This window comes from Phyllostomus discolor, chromosome 1, assembly GCF_004126475.2.
Source record: "Phyllostomus discolor isolate MPI-MPIP mPhyDis1 chromosome 1, mPhyDis1.pri.v3, whole genome shotgun sequence".
Lineage (NCBI taxonomy): Eukaryota > Metazoa > Chordata > Mammalia > Chiroptera > Phyllostomidae > Phyllostomus > Phyllostomus discolor.
The window spans coordinates 104980309-104993991 of NC_040903.2; the positions used below are offsets into that span (position 1 = coordinate 104980309).

At 38.0% G+C, this 13683-nt stretch overlaps 1 protein-coding gene across 1 annotated transcript in view; it reads right to left on the reverse strand.

The window, feature by feature from the left end:
• Positions 1-13546, reverse strand: part of GPAT3 (glycerol-3-phosphate acyltransferase 3) — an 81737-nt gene extending 68191 nt beyond the window's left edge. Inside the window, exon 1 of the mRNA XM_036027080.1 lies at positions 13296-13546. The gene's annotated coding sequence lies outside the window, so the exon portion shown is untranslated. The remainder of the gene's footprint in view (positions 1-13295) is intronic.
• Between the last annotated feature and the right edge of the window lie 137 nt (positions 13547-13683).

A 13683-nucleotide genomic window follows, 5' to 3' on the forward strand; every position in this document is an offset into this window, starting at 1 on the left:
ATTATCTTTTTGCATCTATGACAACATACCTTTGGAATGTCAGGGTGTGCACTCCCCTTCAGGCAGTCATTGCAACTGAGCAGAAGATGACAAAAACCCCTCATTGTTATTGCTGTTTTAAATACTGGCTGTTAACTATTCTATACCCACTTATATAAAAGAAGAATGTGTCTATTCCTTTTACTTTTAATACAGTCCCAGAGATTCTGCCCCATCCTAGCTTTCTCCCACCTCCCTAATTTATCACCAGTGGCTTTCATGTTACCCCCATATGTCTCCTCCTTTTATTATAATGTACAAAATAAGGTGCAAAACTGCATTCTCTGCAGCATTTTCTCAATTTGTTGAGATTTTGCTTCCCAACAATTGTCGTCAGTTTGGCTTAAATAAACTAAAAAATTCATATAGGTTTGGACGTTTCTTATTTTGACAGTCCCTTTAAGGAAGACTGGGAGACAGATTAACAGTATAAAACTTCAGCAGTCCTTGAGGAGTGGTTCTGGGTCTATAAACTGGTTCAAGTTTGGAAATTAACTGATGGACCACGACTATCTGTTTAGTAGTGGTTCAAGTTAGACTTCCGTTTACTAACCTAGAACTCTTCCACTTCTATAGAATACAAGTGAGAATCTGCTAGACTGCCCATCTATTTATTTTGATCACCTAGACAATGCCACAGGTTTCTTTGAGTCAGACTATCTGAATTACTACTTTGACTCTGCTATTCATTAGAGGCATCATACTCATCTCGTCTTTGGCAATTCAGTGCAGCCACTTGGACCCTGCCTTCCAGGAGGCCCATTATCCTCATTGCATATAGGGATCTCAGTTCAATGATAGCAGTTGCCACTGTAAATCCTGACCTAGAAAGAAGAGCAACCACAGAGCTCTTCAAGGAAACTGGGGCTCACCTCTCAAATTTATTTCTTACAGTGGAGGTAAAAGGCATATGTCTTTGGACCTTCTCAAGGTGAGTGAGCAGGTCTTACATGATACATATTCCAATGTAACATCCAATTTCCCTAAGCCTTTGTCTGCTTTCCTCTCTAGTGTACCAAGGCAGTTCTGGCATCTCAACTAATTTAGTGTACAACATCTCTGCATCCATGTTTCACATAACACCAAATCCAGAATTTCTGCTTAGTGGGCCCACTCAATAAATTTTAGCTGACCCAACTTTATATTCCTTCTACCATACTGTCATACCCTTAAAATCCATTCTCACACATATTCTGCATGTAGAAATTAGAAAAATTGTACAGTTCTTTTGATACAGGCTAGTAAGCCAACAAAAGTGGAATAGGGGAACTCAGACAGATAGTTAAAAGGCCAAGCAGTTTCAGCGATCTATTTGCAAAATCCTATCTTTCCTAACCAAGGACACTTAAGAGTAAATGGTTTACACTTCTCCTCCCCAACCAGAAGATAAATAGCTTAAAGCACACTACTCAGTGAAATAGATAACAAAAATCCAATTAGTACCATTTGTGCCAACCACACCCAAGGGCAGATTAAGTCTCAAATAAATCCCATTTTGGTGCACCACCACAAAACTGGTGACTATTCTATTGAAATCCTCCGCTAAGACCTCCCTTAAACTGCCAGCCTTTAAAACCCTCAAGACAAAGTCCTGAACATGAACAGTAGTGTGGTGATTGTCAGGAGTAAGGGGTTGGGGCAGGGGCAGGGTGGAGGTGGAAGAGAGTATAGGAGAAATAAATGATGATAGAAAAAAACTTAAAAAAAAAACCCTCTGCCCTGACCGATGTGGCTCAATTGGTTGGGTGTCACACTGCAAAGCAAAAGGTTGCCCGGTTCGATTCCTGGTCAGGGCACATGCCTGGGTTGCGGGCCTGGTCCCCAGTTGGGGTGCATGCAAGAGGCAACCAATCAATGTCTCTCTTCCTCTCTTTCTCCCCCTCCCTCTCTAAAAAATAAATAAAAATTTTTAAAAATAAATAAACCATCTAGCACTCTTCCCCTCCCCCTCATCTTCCCCTCAGGCATGTTACCTTTGCCTTTCTCCTAAGCTCCAAGGGCCCTTCTTTTGCTTCTGTAACTTGTTCCCTGAGCCTATGCAGCCCAGCTGGCTCCCTTCTACAATTTCTGTAACTTTCTAAATAAACTTTCTCTTACAATTTGAGCTCTTGGCTGTGAAATCTTTCTTTGCCAAACTCAAGAACTGAGGTCCAACTTTGCCACCAACACTGCCGATAGCAGCACATTTGCAGCATAGCACATCTCCTCATGGGTCACACTTTGTACCTAACCTTTCAAAACCTGCTGGGACTTGAATTTAGTTACAGGTTGAGATGCAAAGAGTGGTGAAGGCAGGTTCTGAGGAGAATCTACAGCATCTTATAGGGCAAGTACCTGCAGGTTCTTCAAGCAGAGGTGGAAAGCTGCTTCTAACTGGCAAAAAGGACTCAGCAGAATTTAGGGGTTCAATGTCCTCATTTAATTAAGATCTGCCCATATGCCCCCATGTCAGTGTTCAGGATCCTGTTCTTTCTCAATCAATGCCCTCACTTTTGTGTTGAAATTCGGCCCCTCATAGAATAAGACTCTAGGTTTTTGGTTTTCAGAAATCTTGGTCCATGTCTATAGATCAGGTTTCTTTCAAGGAAGATACAGAAGATCTCGGGTCATTTATATAGACTGGACCTCAACCTGAGAATCTGAAGTCCTGAGTTACCTTTCCTTTCCATACTACTGGAATGCAGTTAGAAACAACCAGCTAATCTCAATATATTTCTTAGATTGAATAAAATGTTCTAAAATAGCAAATAGATGGTCATCCAGAATCTTGCCCTCTATTGATATTTATTAGCAGTATCCAATGACTATATTTTGCATATCTCTTACCATTTCATGATAAGGACTACCAGTGTCCTCATTACCACTGAAAAGAGAATCATTAGTGACTTTAAATCGAATCAGATTAGACCAGCTCCAGAAAAGTTATCTTTAAGATTCAGTTCCTCTATAGCCAGTTCCACTAGCAAAAATCTGTCAGAATTACACCAGAGAAGTGAAAGAGTGGGAGATATACGCTATATTAAGAGATTTACTGCAAAGAATCACTTATATATTGTGGGGGCTAGCTAGGCATGTCTGAAATCCATAGGACAGGCTATCAGGAAGGGCAGGCACAAGTAGTTTCAATCCACAGGTGGAATTTCTTATTTTTTGGAGAATCCTCAGCTTTGCTCTCAATGGGCTTTTGGACTGATTAACTCAAGCCCACCCAGATAATCTAGAATAATTTCCCTTACTTAAAGTCAACTGAATATGGACTTTAATCACATCTACAAAATAACTTTATCTAGACTAGTGTTCCATTGAATAACTGAGGACTGTAGCCTGACCAGGTGCACACATTAGAAAGATCATCAATCACATGTGTGAGAGAATACAGGTGAAAAGGGAAAGTAACATCCTAATATTAGTATAAAATTAGCTGCAACTTCATGCACCCTCTGAAAGGGTTTTGGGACCTCCAGGAGTCCCTGGGCTATACTTTGAGAACTACTGACCTATATGAAAGGTCTGCATAAAAGTATTTCTCTGATGAAAATATCATTGTGTTTGGGGGCACATTATTTATAGTAGATTGTCTCATACCTTACACCTCATTTAATTTATGTGAATCAAATTATATGACTAGAAAAGTGAAAGAGCAAAAAATGAAATGGTGGCCATTCTCCTCATGAAGCATTGGAGACAGGGAACATAAATCTGCTTTTCTTGAGACATCTCAGTTCTTGTGCAGAGGAGGGAGATCTCTCAAAGTGTGGACATCTCCCCTGCTAAGTATCATACTGGTGTTTAAAGCTACAGTGCATATTCCCAAACTGCTTAGCCTCTAAAGTCAAGCAACAACATCATCTGTGGTCAGTCCAAGAAGCAGTACTAGAGAGAAAATTGACATGCTGAGGGGAGCCTATTGGTCCCCATGATGGAGAGTTCCTAGGATACTTTTTAAGAATGACTTTGACATACTCAAGTTTAACCTTATGGATGGGCTTGCAGCCTGGCTCTTGGATCCAAGAGTGACCCCATGGATGCTAATTTACAATCCGTCATAGGATCTGATACCTGAAGGTACTTTATCAAGTCTCCAAAAGTAGTAGTGAGAACTAATGGTGAAAAATTTTCACCCCAAGGCAAATTGTTAAGATATAATGATATATCCTTTTTTATTGAATTTATTGAGGTGACATCGGTTAATAAAATTATATAGATTTCAGGTGTATAATTCTATAATACGTCATCTGTATATTGTATTGTGTGTTTTCCACCCCAAGTCTCCTTCCAGCACCATTTATGTCTCCTTTACCCTCTTCCTCTTCTTCTGATATAGTGATATATTCAATGCATACTTGTTGAATTGTACAGAATGTCCCAAAAGGGCAAGAATGCATCTTCAAGAAGGGTTTACACAGGGGGAAGGGAAGCCTCTGACTGAAAAGCCCAGGCTCTTTTCCCAATCTATTTATTCACCAATTATGTGTAAACCAGCAGTCAGAAATGCGGGGGCCTTTACAAAGACCCATTCAATTTGTTAGAAAATTTGAATAGATTGTCCACATACTAAAATATGTGCACTAAAATTAGAATTCCTGGATTCTTCTGTTATCAGGCAACACTGAGCTCACATTCCTATAGGGCATAACCTCTCCAGTGTGCTCTATCTCCATTCCTCTCGTGGTCTTTATCATCACCATGGTATTGATGGATTTCTTATGGTAGAGTTGAGAGAAAAATGACCTGTACTTTGTACTTAAGTGCTTATTAAAATTTTGTTTAATACCAGCATACTTCTTCATTTTCATTACCGTGTTTTTCAGACTATAAGACACATTCCCCACCCCAAATTTGGGAGGAAAAGGGGGTGCATCTTATAGTCCAAATGTAGGTTACCTGGCTTGCTGGGGGGAGGGGGGCAGCCTATGTTATTTATGTTATTAAAGATTTTACCACATTTTTTGCTTCAAAATTTTTTTCCCTATTTTCCTCCTCTAAAACGTAGGTGCATCTTATGGTCTTACAGTCCGAAAAATTTGGTACCTCCTTAGACTCTTGCAGTATATTTTAATTTGAATGCAGATAAACTTCAGCTAGCCCTGGTTAGTCAGAATTTCTTCTATCAGGAACTCTACCACCCCATCACTACCAAAGCTTCAGATTCTCAATATTCCTAAGAACTGGATTTTATGAAAAAGTAGGTTTGCTTTCTTTTCTCTTCTTCCTTATTTTAATTTTTGTTAGAAAAATTAGAGAAGGAGTTTGATGGGCAAGTTCCCTGTGTCCCCAGGACAATACTAAGACAGAAGACCCTACCATAGAGTTTGGTACCTCTGGGGAAGCGGGGGAGATGATGACAAAGGAGGATCAACTGGAGAATAATAAAAATGTTGGCAAAATTTTCCATTAAGAAACTACTTACTTGGGGAGGGTATTCCTCAGGTAGTTGTAATCACTTTATCCCTAGTACTATTCACTTTTATATAACTTACCAATCTTCCCAAAATATTTCTCCAGTTTTGGAAAAATCTTTACATTATTAAAATAATCACTAAAAACTTTAATAGATTGTTTAAATTGACTTTATATTTGAGCTTCCTGGGTAATGCCAATATATTGCTCTGATGCTGATACTATATGTAGTCTTCTGACCTTACCTGAAAGTGGGTAAAGCCCTCATCTCTCTTGGAAAAGTATTGTATCATATCCACACACACACATATAATGCATGTACACAGGTCTTTGTGGTTTGGTGATTTCAGGAATGGTTTCATGATTTATAATTCTCTAATAGTATAACCAATCACACACCAAAATGTATTCACAATTGGAAAACGTGTCACAGAGATTGATTTTTTGCCCTTAGTATTCACATTTCAGGGAAAACAAAAAACTTTTAAAAATAAAAAATTTTAAAGACCGAATGCAGCTCTGACCTTATATTAGGACAAGTGGCAATATGTGAAAACTGGGATTTTAAATATTTGGAGCATACCTTCCCTAAATAAAACAATAAAAATTAAAAATAAGTAGATTAATAGTTAAAGAGAATAGTCAAATTTATCCCAGGATTAGTCTTGAAGTCTTTCATTCTGGAAGTTCATAAGTTAAAAACCTTTCCAATCATAAGAGTTATCTTTGATTGATGGTTCCTGTCACCACCCTATAATATATAGTGCTAAAGTTCACTTCTGCATTTTGAGCACAGAGCAACTAGCTGACACCAATAATTAAAAAGAAAACAACCTGGTGACTGATTCATAGCTTCAATGTATTCTGGCCTCTGAAATAAAATCTCTTCAATTACTATGATGACTGTTGTAATACACTTATTATTTATATTGCTTCACTAATTATTCTTATTTGTTGCCTCCTGGTATCTCCTCCATGGAGTCCTGGGGAAAAGCACTCCCCTCATCAAACCATAGTTTAGCTGAGCAAAATTTGAAATAGGTAATGGTGTCAAGCCCTTCCCAGTGCAATTTATATGCTTCAGTTATTTCCACTATTTTTTTTAGCAAACAAAAACTTTTTTGTTTTACTTACATTTAAGTTCACCAGGTATTGTTCTCAGTAGAAGACTAACAACATTTTGGGTAGGACCTCAATATAAATGAAAAGAAAAATGGTAACCCAACCATATGCATGAGTAAACAGACAGGTGAAGGCTTCTCCCAAGTGCTTCTCAAAGAGGAGTCCCTGGAACCATGGGGAACACAGACATGTTTCAAAGGTCCATAAGTACTCTGTAAGCAGCAGCCACCCACTCTTGAAATTCAATATTTCTTAGGTTAGAGTACATAAACATCTTCTTAGAGATCTGAGAATTCTCTGAATTCAGCATCCCAGAAAGGTGATGCTATTGTTTTGAATGTGATGAATTTAAGACTAACAAAATGTTCTTTAGAACCAGGAAAATCCCAACCTGATTCTATTACTAAAGACCTTACAAAGCAGATGGTTCACCAACATATGTGCAATGAATCAATTAAGAAGAACATCAGCTTGCTGACTGCTGACTGAAGTCTCAACCTCTTAGATTTTTCTATTGACTCGCCTTTACAAAGTATGTCTGGGGAGCATTTTCTCTGTGACTCTTACCTTGAAAACATGGTGACCCAGTCTCCCCCAGCACTCCTAAAGCCAAAGTCATGCAAGTGACTTCGCAGTAGAGATTCTGCAAGATTGCCTTGGAGTGAGCTACTCTAATGAGACATGTCCCCTCTGTAAAATTCCTATGTGGTGAGAGGTGGTGAGACAGAATATCAAAAATGGGGACCCATCACTTCCTTAGTGTGATCATCTCCATTTGAGATAGCTAAAATAGCCCTTGGTTTTAAGATTTATAAACTTGATTTGGTCAAGCTTTTGTGACCAGTTCATACTAAATAAATTCACAGGAGACTGTAACATTGTATATTTTTTCTAGTGGCCAGAATATCTTTAAAATATAGTGCCTCCTCCTTTACTGTGTCAACGGAATGGAAGGCCAAACTTATAGTCAAAAGAAATGAGAGCAAGAGATATGGATAGTGTGAAGGGTTCTTTCACCCAGGGCCAGTAGAAACCTGGAACAGAATGATTGCTGTGTGACTAAAGGATTAGTGACCACTGCCTGGCCTCTCCTGGTCAAGTTACATGATAACCACCCAAATCAGCTTCTCTGTTTTCTCTGTTTTTCCCGATTCTACTTGAAATCCCTGCCCTTATTCTTTAAACAGGTTTCTTGGCAATCAGTGAGGTCACCAGTTACTTTCATGTAAGTCATGTTCTGATAATTCTTCTCGGAAATTTACTCTGGTCATGTTCATATGTGTTCCTTACATCTCTTTGGTACCTAGATTTATTAGTGTTTTTCTGATTTTTTTTTCACTATGAATGACTCATTATGTAGTTTCTTTCATTCCTTAAATCAGTTTTGGAGAAAAGTGAGAATCTCTTATGAAGGAAAAAATGATGCACAAAGAAATAAATATATTGGGGGAGGGGGTATAAGGGGACTAAATGGTTATGAAAAAATACACTATAAATTATTAAATAAAAAAGAAATAGCCCTGACTGGTGTGTCTCAGTAGATTGAGTGCCAGCCTGTGAACCAAAGTGTCACCAATTTGATTCCCAGTCTAGAGCACATGCCTGGGTTGCAGGCTGGGTGCCCAGCAGGGGTTGCATAAGAGGCAACCACACTTTGATGTTTCTGTCCCTCTTTCTCCCTCCCTTTCCCTCTCTAAAAATAAATAAATAAAACCTTTTTAAAAAGAAATAAATATATACATTATTTTCATTCTTAAAGGTTGTTCTTATTTCCAAATTCTGGTGACTTTGGGCTTTCTATATAATGACTTAAAAAATTTATTTATTTATTCATTTATTTTTAGAGGGAGGGGAAGGGAGGGAGAAAGAGGAGAGAAACGATGTACGAGAGAAATATTGATCAGTTGCCTCTCATATGCACCCTGACTGGGGACCAAAACTGCAACCTTTCACTTTGCAGAACAGTGCCCAACCAAATGAGTCACACCAGTCAGAGCCATATAGTGACCTTTTAAAAAACAATCTTAAAAAGTCCATTCATTCAATAAGCAAATATGGAGAACATACTATGTACATGCCCGATATTATAATAAATCTTGGAAATTTAAAGAAGAATAAAATAAGAAGAAATTATGTGAAGAAATTAACTGAAGTCCATAAATTCGGAATTACTCAGGATGAATCCACTTTTTTCCCTTCCAGCCCATTTTTCACTCTGCTACTGGAGCAATCATTTTGGAAGCAAGCACCAGCATATTTTGGTTTATTCTGCCTTATAGTCACATGCAAGATATCAACAATCCAGCATAGACTGGGTTGTGCCAAGCCAAGTCCCATTCCTCTTTACTGTGTCTTTTAGCAGAAAATGAAGACTTGGGTCCTTGGCTCTAGGGCAAAAACTCTGGATCTCCCGCAAGTAATTCTTGAATAAGCCCACAACTACCTCCCCAAGGGTTGCTATAAACTCCAGATATAAATGAAGGCAAGAAACATTTCTCACCATAGAAGCAAAGGAGTCTCAGTGTGTAATAATGATTCGTCTATATATAACTATTTAGAGGCCAAACATAGCACTAAGATTTGTGTCTAAAGCATCTACACTCTTTTATAAAAGATTTTATGTATGTATGTATGTTTGTATTTTTAGAGAGAGGGGAAGGGAGGGAGAAATAGAAGAAGAGAAACATCAATCAGTTGCTTCTCCCAGGCCACCAACTGGGGACCTGGCCCACAACCTAGACGTGTGCTGTGACCGGGAATTGAACCTGAGAACTTTCTGTTTGTGGGATGATGCCCAACCCACTGAACCACACCAGTCAGGGCAATTTCTACATTCTTATTTTTCTCCTAAAAACAAACAAGTAACTTGCTTCAAATTCTTATATTTAAAGGGTCTGTTTAGGTAATTTCCAAGAACAAAGAACCACTTCACAGTTAACTCAAAATAAGAATCCAAAATATATTTTAGTTTTCTTCCTGAGCTCAGGTAACCCTTTCCTTAAGTTTTGATCGGATCTTCCACACACGATGTTCCTTTTGATGAGCAGTCTGCTGCACCTCTTTTCCTCTGAGGCATTTAGGTCCTTGGGAAGACCTTCCCTAATCCCAACACTAGGGGGAGTAAGTACCTTAGCTATCCTTGCTTCTAGCTTTATTTTTCCTAAAAGGCTTAGATCTGAATCTTGATATAAGAGATTTTGGGGGGAGGGGTTGGGAGAAAATACAGTTGGGACAACTGTAATTGAAAAATAAAATAATCTAAATTTAAAAAAAGAGATTCTGTCTTTAATGTTTCTGTCTCCAACTAGATTATGTTGGATTATTATTATTACAAATTATGTTATTCAATGAACCTTCAGTAGCTAGCATGGTTACCTGGTTCAATAGTTGTAAATTCACAAATTCAAGGAAAGCATTCCTGCCCTCCAAAATTTATTCATTCCACAAATATCGTATGTCAACTTTGACCCAGACACTATTTTAGGGGTTTTTTAAAGGTAGATTAAAAGAGTTGGAAAAATAAAATCCATACCTTTTCTTAAGTAAAATTGAGAGCATGACAAGAAAAAGTTTCAATCTAACCAGAAAATGTATAAGCCATTATTCAAATATATTCAAAGCTTTGAAACTTGGGTAACTGAAGGAAATCTACTTGTAACTTTTAAAAAATAGTTCTTGAGGTGAATATTCCAGAGTTGCTCTATTTTTCAGGTTTTTCTGAGTTACCCTATGCTAATTATAGATAAGGCAAAGTACAACCAAGGAAAAATTGTTTTCACCAATACTTTAGTATTATTTGAACCAATTTATTCCTGTCATTGTAGAGTATTCCTTGCAGCATTCAGATGTCCTGCTTTAGTTTCCTTTCATCTAGAACAGTTCCTTAGTCTTTTCATTTTATGTCATTGCCATCTATGAAGAATACAGGTCAGTTGTTTTATAAAATGTCCTTCAATTTGAGTTTGTCTGATTTTTCCTAGTGAGAAATTTCAACTTACACAGTTTTAGCAAGAACGTTGCATAAATGATGCTGTGGTCTTCTCAGAACACCACATGAGGAGGCGGCTGATGTGTATTTGCCTCTTTACTGGTGATGTTAACCTTCGTTATTTGCTTAAGGGGGTGTTTAAAAGTTATTTTTTCTCCTGTCATTCATAAATATCTTTGGGGAGATACCTGGAGACTATATAAACAGACTTTTACTCAAACTTTTCCCACTAGTTTCAATTATCTGTTGCCTGTATAAATTATTATGATGATGATAGTTATCGAAAATGATTTTGATTTCAAGATTTCTTCTACATTAGTTGGTATTCTACTGTAAGGAAGAGTTTTCTCTTATAACATTTACTCATTCATTCACATCAATGTGGACTCAAAGATTCCTATTTTATTCAATGGGATGTAATCCATCACTATCATTATTTATTGTGATCTTTTGATTGCCTCAGATTTGGTCAGTATCAGCCCACCTAACTCCTATGTCAGGTTGACATGTTTATATCATTCTTTGAACCCATCTTTACTTTCTGGCATCAAAAACAAGTTCCAGGCTCATCTTGTATTTTCTCTCCCTTGAAATCACCCTTTTTTCCAAGGAGCACTAGTTCCTTTTAGTGAAGAAAGGAATAGTCTTTTTTAAAAAAGTCTTCTTAAAACAATTCTATTGTTTGTATGGGTTCAGTGTTCAAGATTTTGGTAATCAATCTCTGTTGTGATTCCATTCAGCCAATGGCATTAGTCCACACTGGTCTTAATTAGTGGACTTAATTGCCTCATATTCAAGAGCAGTGTCATAAGACAGGAAAGTCTTCTTAAATATGACAAAATATGACTTAATTGCCTCCTATTCAAGAATAGTGTCATAAGACAGGGAAGTCTTCTTAAATATGACCTTAGACAAAAAGATTAAGGGCATGAATAAAAGTTTAAACACAAAGTTTTAAAGTTTTGTATTAAAAATAATTACCTGAGCCCTGGCCAGGTGGCTCAGTTAGTTGGAGCATCATTGTGTACACCAAAAGGTTGCAGGTTTGATCCCCATTGGGTCATGTACAGGAGGCAGCCAATCAATGTTTCTTTCTCTCTCTCTCTAAAAACCAAAAAATATATATCCTCTGGTGAAGATTTAAAAAATTACCTTAAACACAATTAAAGGTAAAAACATCTAGGCAAAAACCACTTTCAGTATTTGACAGACAAAAGGTTAATAGTTTTCATACACAGACACTGTTAAATCAGTAAGATATAAAGAGCAATAGAAAAGGGGAAATATATATATACATATAGCAGTAATTCACAAGAGAACAAATATAAATGACCAAAAAACATGTCTCGGTTTCATGAGCAAGCAAAGTAGTACCAATTACATCAACTGAAATTATCTAAGAGAAAATCTATGACCCATAATATTGGCAGAAATTCCATTTTATGACATTTCATTTTTTTCAAGGCACTCATCTATTATCAAATTGTAAATTAGAGCAACTTTACTATAGGGCAATTGGATGATATAAATTATATAAAAAGCTTGGTAGGTTTTGGTTTTATGGTGCTATATAGGGGAAGTGTTTCCAGCTAGATATAATATCTATTTCCATAAAGGATTCAGATAAAGGAAACACAATTTCTTTACATAAAGCCTGTTTAAACATTACAATTTTCATTCAAACTTTTACCTTTATCCTATTGTTAATAGTAAGATTATTATCATTATCAATAATCTTATACATTTCTATATTCACTCATACTAATTGTAGCCCATATTGGAGCTTCACCAACAGATGTTGGTACAACAAGGCATGAGGCTCCTGTGTCAAGGAATCTCAGAAATTTTTCTTCATCCCCTGACCATTTTACCCACTTCTGCACATTAGGTTTTGGGTCCTAAGCCACAGAGACCCAACACTTTTGTTAGTCTTTATCTTAATTTGACTGAGTATTGGCCTACCAGGGGTGTCCAAACTTTTGGCATATCTGGGCCACACTAGAAGAAGAGTTATCTTGGGCCACACATTGAATATATCATGACATGTAATCACAAAATAACCTCAAGTTTTAAGTGAAGTTATGATTTTGTGCTGGGCCTCATTCTTACCTCGTAGATGATTCCTGGTCGGGTTTGTCATTGCACTAATTATTTTCCAGTTTTTAAAATTCCTCCAAAATAGGGAAATAGAGCCTGACTTGTCTGGGGCATTTTAATGTTGAGGGAACAATAGGGGGTCCATTTGGCCCACTCAAGCTTTCATAGTGCTGTATTAGGATCTTTTAAAACTCACATCACGTAAGCTAGGCTAAGCTACGATATTGTAAAAGGTGTATTAAATGCATTTTCACCTTAGGACGTTTTCAATTTACAATGGTTTTATCTGGATGTACCATAACCCCATTGTATGTGAAGGGGCACCTGTAGTCTTATATTTTGCTCTCTTACAATCATTTAAAGACCGTATCTTTGCATATCGTGTGTGCATACATTGTCAAGCCCTGGTCTTCCCATTCCCCTTATAATTTATATCAAGTGCTCCAACACTGTATGGTTAATACCTGTCATTAATCTGTCAGAACAATGTTTAAAAGTCTATGTATCTTTAAATTAACCGGAGTCCATAATTTTCTAAAAGCAAGCACTCAGAGAAACCCAAATTCTCTCCCGCTCCCCACCCCCCACGAACATCGCTGGGGAGTTCTAGGAAAGACAATCCCTGACAATCGAATTAGTATTCCAGTACCTCCATTAAGTAAAGTTCAGCATCATGTAGTTTGAAAACCATAAACGCAGCAGAGCCGTTGTAGTATTACAATGTCACTAAGCCATGCTTCCATTATGCCATGGGTCCCTCAGAGCAGCTGGCCACCAAAACGCGTTCTGTACCTTCCCAAGAGGTGCCCACCAAGCAGCCTAAAGGGCTAAGTCTTCAGAGAAGCCAGGATACGACCCCCAGCTCGAAGTCAGGTAAGGAAGCGCCTGTGGCAAGCCCCGCCCTTCATTGCCGCCCAGCAGCACACTTCCCAAAACTACTCGCCCCCACCCTCCCAGCCTGCCCGCAGCGAGAGCACCTCCCTCTGCGCCGGCGCGTGCACCGCCCCTCGCTCGGCCCCGCCTCCTCGGCTCCTCGC